The sequence below is a fragment of the Carlito syrichta genome, unplaced genomic scaffold (assembly GCF_000164805.1).
Source record: "Carlito syrichta isolate Samal-C Ts95f unplaced genomic scaffold, Tarsius_syrichta-2.0.1 Scaffold308396, whole genome shotgun sequence".
NCBI classification, from domain to species: domain Eukaryota; kingdom Metazoa; phylum Chordata; class Mammalia; order Primates; family Tarsiidae; genus Carlito; species Carlito syrichta.
In genome coordinates, this window is record NW_007252492.1 from 388,405 (window position 1) to 396,810 (window position 8,406).

Consider the following 8,406-nt stretch of genomic DNA (forward strand, 5'->3'; position numbering starts at 1 on the left):
TCCGGCCTCCTAGGCCTGCGTCTCCGCTGTGTTCAAAATTCCCGGGCTGCCGGCTGCAGCCTGGCCTGGGGATGCAGAAGGCAGGCGGGAGGTGATGCTGCGGGACGCTGTGAGGTGTGATGACGTCACGCCCGCCCGGGCTGCGGCCTCCACTCCGTGCACCCCCTCTTCCTCAGCCGCAGACTGAGGCAAGCAGCAACAAGCAGCCCTGCCCCGCCTCGAGGGCCTCTCCCGCCTCGTCTCATTCTGCCCAGGCGGGGGAGGAACACAACTGAATGTCACAGGCAGGAACGGCCTCTGCCTTTCTCTGGTCGGGTGCCCTTGGACTCGCCCCCTGGCCTCTCGGTGCCTCGGCTGTTCCACAGATCCAGGGACTTGGGGGGCCTCTCGGCTCTGACCACAGGGTTCTGTGATCCCGGGAAGGCCCCGGACTCCATTCTCAGGATGAGTCAGGGCCACCCTCGTGGCAGGCAGGGGACCCTCCAGGAAGGCACTAGGTCTGGGCATCTCTGTCGCCACCTCAGCCTGATTCGTGGCTACCCTGGGGGTGGGTGGGGAGGGGGCAAGAACCCAGGGCCTCTGCCCTCTACCGAGTCAGGTCCTATCTCCCGCATTATGGAGACCCCGTTAAACCCAGAGCTGTGGCTCTCTGCCTTTTCCGGACCACAGACCCCTTAGAACCACAGTTCCCTCCCCAGAAAATTCCATTTGTGCCCATAATTTTACACACACAATTTAGAAGTCTCCTGGGCCTCTGAAAGACCACATACAGGCACTCCTGCCCTCCCCTCAAGGCTGAGCCTCTGAATCCTCAGCATCCCCCACCCCCAGGATATTCTCTTCAACTAGATCAGATGCACTCAAAGTGTACCATGAAACGAAACATTAGACGTAAAACTGTTCAAATTTGTGTACGAAAAGAGGTCCCCTCAAAGTAAAACGTGGGCCCTGTGAGAAGGGCTCCGCCCCCACCGTCAGGACAGAGAACACAGGATGTTCTGACTGACAGCAGGTCCAAACTACAATGTAGCTTCCTTCCCTCTTTCCTTTGGGGACCTCCAGGAGTCCAAGCTCCCCGTGGATTTTTACTTTTCAAGGCCCAAGAGCTAACTCCTGAGCTCCTGGGCCAACTCGTTGCCACCTGGAAATGGGGGATAGGATACCAGGTACCACTGCAGGGAGGGTGGCTCTGGCCCTGCCTCTGGATGGTGGCGAGGCTGGGCAGGGTCTAGCGTGGGGACCCCACTGAGGTAGAAGGGCTGGGCCTGTCCCATGGTCCCCGGAGTATCCAGGGAAGATATGGAAGACACACAGACTCAGCAGCTTTGATCCCTGTGGTAACAAGGATACCACGGCTTGTTTCCGTCAAGTCCACTTGTGGGGACTGTCTCCCTGCTACGGGAGGGCTGCAGAAGCCTCGGTTCTGGGGAGGCATGCTCAGGTATAGCTGAAAGGAAAGTGGATGTGGCCAGTGTGTCCACAGAGCTCATCTGGCCCCTGCAGGGCTAGGCCTCACAGACCTGAGTTCCTGGAGTCCTCAGAGTCCCTGTGTGAATCCCTGATGTGACACCAGGACACCCCTGCTGACTACTGACCCCAGAGTGAAGTTTGGGTGCAGTTCCAGGTGGGGATCCCCAGCAGCTCTTGGGAAACCCCCAGGGCTTAGGCTGGCTTGGGGCTCTCTGCCTCACACTCTCACCCCAGGGCTGCTAGGTCTGGCTTCAGCCCTGGCTCTGAACTCGGGCAGGAAAGGCCCGACTTCTCTCTCAATCCCTGTGCCACCTCCCATGGGATCTGTCTTCACGTGGGTGAGACGCCTCCAGGCACAGGGCCCCTCTCCTTCTGGGGCCATCACTCCACGCTAGGACTGGACTGTCTCTCACTCATGGGAACTCTGGTTTGGGGGTCTTGCCCTCTCCCCGAATCCTCTCAGGGTCTGAGACAGGGATGGTCTCCACTGTGAAGCTTGAAGCATGTTGTCCTGACACCTTTGCAAAGATGTTGGGGTAAGGCCCTGCTGCTCCCTGGACTGTGGGTGCTCCCAGGAGTGTGGCTGGCTCAGAGGGGCCACCCTATAGTGTGCCCCCTCAGAGACCCTCAGAGAGTAGAAGCTGGAAGGTAGGAGAGGCACTGGGAGGAGTCTTGCCCAAATCCCTCCCAGTCCTTGAGGCATGTCCATTAACTGGAGGGTGCCACCTGTCCTGGGGTCCATCTAGCCTGTTTCCAGAAGCTTCTTAGAGAAGCAGTAGGATCAGTTTGAGTTTAATAACTTTTGGGGACAGAGAAAAGCCACTCCACGTGAGAGATGGAGAAATGACTGATGACAGGGTGGGGCCCTGGCCCCTCACCATGCCTCCTGTCCTGCCCCCAATTCCAAGACACCAAGGTTGATATCCCTGCCTGTCCACCAGAGGTGGGGGTCTGTCTTCTCAGGTGGGCCTCGAAGGCCAGTGGTTGGCCAGCAGCTGAAACAGGGCAGGGGTTGAAAAGAAGCTGGACTTCAGAAGCAGCCTGGGGCCGCGGGAGTGCCTGAGGCCCAAGTTGGGGAAATGACTCTCCACCCAGACTTTTCCCCCTAAAAAAAAAAGTGTGAAGCCCTGGGGGGATGCGGAAGAAGTGCAGAGAATAAAAGAAACTGAATGTCTTCTGACCAGACTCAGGAGCCAGGACGGAGGGCCCCGTGCTCCCAGGGGGTCTCAGGAACCAGAGCAAGGGGCAAGGAAACGGGCAGACAGGCCTGCGGACGACAGAGACTGCAGGGAGGAAATGCTTAATCCCTGGCTCTGGGCTAGCCAGCGCTGATCCACCGTAAATGTTTGCTTAGTTAAGGCTAAAATACATAAAACAGCAAGGTGTTTTTCTTCCTAAGGAAAATGAAGTGGTGAAAATGAGGCACGGGGAAAACAAGAGCATAAACGTCTGGAAGAACCAGAGGCCAGGTCAGCTCACAAGCCACTTGTGGGCATCCTGGCAGCCAGTGGGAAAAAAGAACTATTTCACTGACTTGTCTCACAGGACTCAAGAGGTGAAGATTAAAGTATCTGCTCAAGAGACATCCAGCTATTCCTGACACTGATTCCAGTGCGAGATTTCTCCAGAGGGTTCTAGAGCCTTGTGTGCATGCCACTGTGAGCCACATTCTCAAGACCTCGCACCTAGGAAACCCAATGACGAGTTTCACGGGGTTGTGTCCTAGAGCATCCTTCCACGCGGGCAACATGGCCACACACACTCCAACCAGCACAGCCTTCCAGAGGGGTGATCCGACAGGGTCTGGGCTCAGCCTCTGGGGTCTGGGTCAGCCCAGGAGAGATGGGAGACATGGGTGTGTGTCATGCCCACCTCAACCTAGAACACGGTCAGGTCTGTGGCCCTTCTTCCCAGAGCCTGCACCGGCACAAACATGGTATGTGTGTCTAATCTCTCAAGTCCCTAGGCCCTCCGGCCTATCCACAGATACTACGGGCAGAACCACTGCATCCTCCAGGCACCTCCAGTAGGTCTCCAAGACAAATGCCCAGAGAGTGCCTGGTCGACTGATTTTCACCATCAGCAGAGCTGCCTCTCCAGAGACGACCAGTGTCCACATGTGACACCCGTGGGTGTCTCAAGCCTCCTTGAGAAGGTACCTGCAGACATGTGGGAGGAAGTCTGGGTGCTGGTCAGGTGCCCCAGCTGTGGGGCTACACAGGCCTGGACTTGAACTCCACTGCTGTTGCTTTGGGCTGTGAGACCTCACGCCAGGCACTCAGCCTCCGTAGGCCTCCATTGTCCTTGTGTGGGAAATGGAAAAGCAATCACAGCACCTTTCATTTTAAATACTTGGGCAGTGAGAACACTAATGGCTGCCCACAGCCTTGCCAGTGCTGGTCACAGAGCAAGGCTCATTAAGGAAGAATTGTGACATGACTTTTAGGGGCTACGTTAACCCCCAGACAGGCAGCACTGGTCTGGAAATGTTTTAAAGTTAAAACAGATGCCACTGCCCCCTCCACTGAGTAGCCTGGGTGGTTGGAGACCCTTATTGTTCCGTCTCCAGAGACCTGGCCCCCACCAGCCAGGTGCGGGGGTCTTAGCCCCAACCGAGAGGAAAGTCGTCCCCGGCAATGGGGAGAGTGGCCTCCTGGCCGTGGCACAAGGCCCCAGTGTGCCCGGCTCCTCTGGGGGAGGGATGAGTCAGAAGGCCGCGTTCCCTGTCTCAGGCCGGTCCTACCACAGCCTGGCCTGAGGTGGGCGGGACTCTTCTGCCCGACACTTGGCGGAAAGGCCTTGGTTTCCTGTCCTCCCTCCACCCCCAACACACACCCACCCAGAAACTACAGCCAGAGTCGGAATAGTACCGGGGCCCCACCCCCTGGATACTGGGGCTTCAGCCCATCCTCCTAGCTTCAAGGATGGGAAAACATCAACAGGCTGGGGGAGGGGGCCGTCTGACCCTGGATCCCTGGGGCCTCCAGGCCTGGTCACCTGCACATAAGGCCTGAGGGCTGCGGGTAGGGAACAGATCGGTCCTGGGACTCACCTGAGCCTGGAGGCTATAACACGGGACAGAGAGGGCTGCAGGAACACACACCCAGAGACATCACAGCCCTGGCTCCTCCCAGGCCAGGCGCACGGCCACCGTTCCTGATGAGGAGCAGCGAGGCTCAGGCAAGTGAGGGAACTTGTCCAAGCATGCACAGCTCGTCCGTGGTGGGGCCAGGATTCGAACTCGGCTCTGAGGACGCCCAAGCCCTGGCCCTCACAAAACCCACGCCCCCGGGCTGCACCTGAGCGCAAGAGCATGACCCAGCACTGGGGCGGGGATGAGAGAGGGGAAGAGCGGGGAGCTCCCAGGCCAAGGTGGCTACCAGGGTCGCAGGACACACCGGTGCCGGTCTTGACCTGACCCAGACGTTGGCATTCACCCTGACCAGACACTGGCTATTCATACCTACTGAGGATCTCTGAGGACCAGGTCCCTAGGGCAACAGCTAGCGGGGACAGGAAGCTGCCTGTGGCCCTTCCTGGCATACCGATGGGTCTGTGCCATCTCGCCGCTCCCCAGGGGAGTCTTCCCGGCTGAACGACAGGAATGAGGATGACCTCAAGTGGCTGTGGAGAGGGGGCTGTGCACCTGAGAGGCAGAAGCCAGGACACACTCTTCCCCCTGCACAGAGGCTCCGGGTCTGGGCCAGTGAGCAGGGGGAGGTTTGAGTGGTTTTAATACCAGGGAGCCCAGGAATGCCCAATCCTATGCGGCCAAGAAGATGCCAAAGAATGTCTTTATTACCATCTGGCCTGAAATACTCTCTGGAATGGGGCATGGGGTTTGGGCTCCAGGCCCAGATAAGGCCTCCCTGCTCCCTGAGCCCAGAGCTTATCACAGCCCACAGCTGGTCCCAAGGATGCCCATGTGCCAGAATGCCAGCAAGGCTCACCCTATTGCCCCTCTGTCTCCTGGGTGAGAAACACTGAGAAGCGCACGGCTCCACCCACTCTACCCACTGGGCACACGGCAGCCAGAGGTACATCCCTGCCCACCATCAACAACGGGGACCTCACCTCCATGGTGAGGCATCATGGCAGCTGCCCACCCAGAGCCTCACACCAAGGTAGGAACCTGTCAGGCATCACCCCTTTGACCCTCTCTGTGGGTCAGGGTGAGGACCACAGCTGTGTGCGTTTCACTGGTGAGAGACGAAGGCTCAGAGAGGTCACGGGGCTTGCCCTCACCACTCAGAAGCAGCAGGGTGAGACCTGGATTCAGGTGTGGGGTCCTCACCTCTCCCTGAAGCCTTCCCTTCCTTCCCCACTCTGACCTCCTAAAACACCTGAGCCTCCCCACTTAGCCTCCTGACCTGTAGGCACATCTTAAATGGCTAGGAGTGCATAACCGGGGGTGAGACCCAGACCTAGAGTCCTGGCAGCCTTACCCTCTCTGAGCCCCAGGTGCTCAGGTGAGAGAGCACACCCCCTCCCAGGGCAGGTGAGCAGCTTAAATGAGAACACACACATCAAGCTCTCAGCATGGTGACTGGTACGTGGCACCCTCCCAATCGATGGTAACTTCAGAATGTCTGCATCAGGCTCGTCTGTTGTTTTCTTCTGGGGAATCCTTGGAGAGCACCAAGACTTCCCTCCACCACTTCCTCTTGTCCAACTCTCTCTGTTCCTCCTTACCAAGTCCCTATAGGGACTCAGTGGATTCTAAACAACTCACGGACCATCAGAGGCTCCAGAGAAGAGGAGGAGCCGTACCTTCTTCTCCATCCCTGAGAAGGAGACGGCATTCCTGCCAATTCTCAGCCACAGCCTTCCAGCTCGAATCAAGGAGCAAACACAAAGAGGGAGTCTCTAAACATTTAGAAGACGCGGGAATCCTGTGGCCCACGCGGCACTGTGGGGATTTGTAAAGAACAAATCATGCCTGACACACTTGATGGCTGTCTTGATGGAATTACAAGACTGCTAGATGAAGGAACCGCAGGCAGGGTAATATATCTTGACTTTTAGCAAAGCATTCGATGCAGCACCTTGAGTAATCTTACAAAATTAATTCCAACAGACTTGGCCCTAAGCACTTGTCATGGGGCCCAACAGCAGGAGGGGGCAGGTCCCAAGGGTCCTGGGTGGAGGAAGCAAGCCCGGGGACGGGGCTGGAGGGCAGCCAGTCTGGGAGAGGGGGCAGGGCTGCCAAGACCTAGCTTTGGGTCAGATCTTATCTAACATTTTCATTAATGATCCTGAAGAGGGAGTAAACAGTCCGTTAATGAAATTTGCAGAGGATATTAAATTGGAAGGTGTTGTGAACACCAATGAGGACACCAAAGCAGTCCAGAGAGACCCAGGGGGAAGAACCTTGGCAGGAACCTGAGAGCTGGCAGGGGGCATGGGGGGGGGATGCTGGGTAGCAGCTGAGGCTGCTTGGAGGACCAGGAAAGAGCAGAGGGCATCCCCAGGGCTGGTGTGGGGCCAGGAGAGGCCACGGCCAGAGCCAGCTTGGGGCCTGGCCACACAGGCAAACCCCAGGAATCTCGGTTTTTCCACCTGTGAAACAGAAGGAAGAGCAGGTAGATAATGAGGATGCTTTGCTGCTCTGCCAACTGATGGGAGGGTGCCCTTAAGAAGCTTGGAGCAGAAGCCCACCTTACAAGAGGGGAGGAGGGAAGTGAGACATGGGCAGAAGGAATCTGCAGGCCATGGCGGGGAGGGCCACAGGGAGAGAAGGGCCAGTGAGGGAGACTGGAGGAACCATTTTTGGAACCCGGACTCTCCCCAGGTCGCACTCCCCGAGGCTGCTGAGACGAGACGGGCACTGCCGGGGCAAGCCCCTCACCCTACCTGGCAGGCAGGAGAATTACAGATCAGCTGGTGCTCAGGCTGGAGCCCCAAGCCTGTCCGGACTTGCAGGGCATGCTGGGAAGACTTGAGCAACTGAGGCTCTAAGGGAGGATCTGGAGAGTTCCCGATCCCTCTCCAGCTGACCGTCATGGGAAATCTCCAGCCAGATGAGCCCGCCTCTCCAGAATGACGGAAGGTGGCCTATCCCACCCAACCCCTTCTCTCTGTCACAGAGAGCTACCACCTCTGCCTGGACCTCTTCTGCCCCCTCCCTCTGCCCCAATCCCAGGGAGCCGAAGCAGAAAGTTACCTGCCCCTCTGGACTTGGGCTCCTAGATAGGTGCATCTGAACAAGAGCCAGGGCTGCCTAGCACCATACTTGGGCCCACAGCAACCTGAAAGAAAAGCTCTCTAGAAAGGAATGGGTGGCTGGTTCCCAGCTGCAGATGTGCCAAGGGCTTCTGGGGAAAGGCTCTTTCAAAGCAAGAGGCCAGCCAAGCCAGCTGTCAGGACCACCTGCTGGAACACAGGGGAAGGATCCAGGTGAACACACTGGGGGTGGGGTTCTTCCAATCCCCTGCCCTAATTAATAATGATGACACTTTGGAACACTTAACTGTGGCACTGTTCAAGTGTGTTCCATATATTAACGCATCTGACCTTCGCAACAATCCTATCGGGCAGGTGTTCTTACTTTCCCCCGTTACAGAGGAGGAAACCGAGGTAGTGAGAGGTGGCCGTGAGCCTTGGCACCCAGCCGGAAGGCTCGTGGGAGAGAAGCAGCAGCCTGCCAAGAGCCACAGGGGCAGCCAAGCATCTCCCAATGGGGGGGAGAGGCAGCCCCTCCTAGAGGGAGGCCAGAGCCTTGTCCCCCCAACCTTCCCCACCCAAGGGAGTTGGTCCAAGTCCTGCCACACTTGTGGAGCCTGATTTTACTATGTTTCCCTTCTCCCCCACCACAGCCGCGCTACACCAAGTCCTCTGAACAAGTCTGTTTCCATGGAAACCATACAGTGACTCAGGGCTTCGGGACCTTCTCTGAACCAGATTATGAATATCAAATGCTCCCTCCCCACACCAATG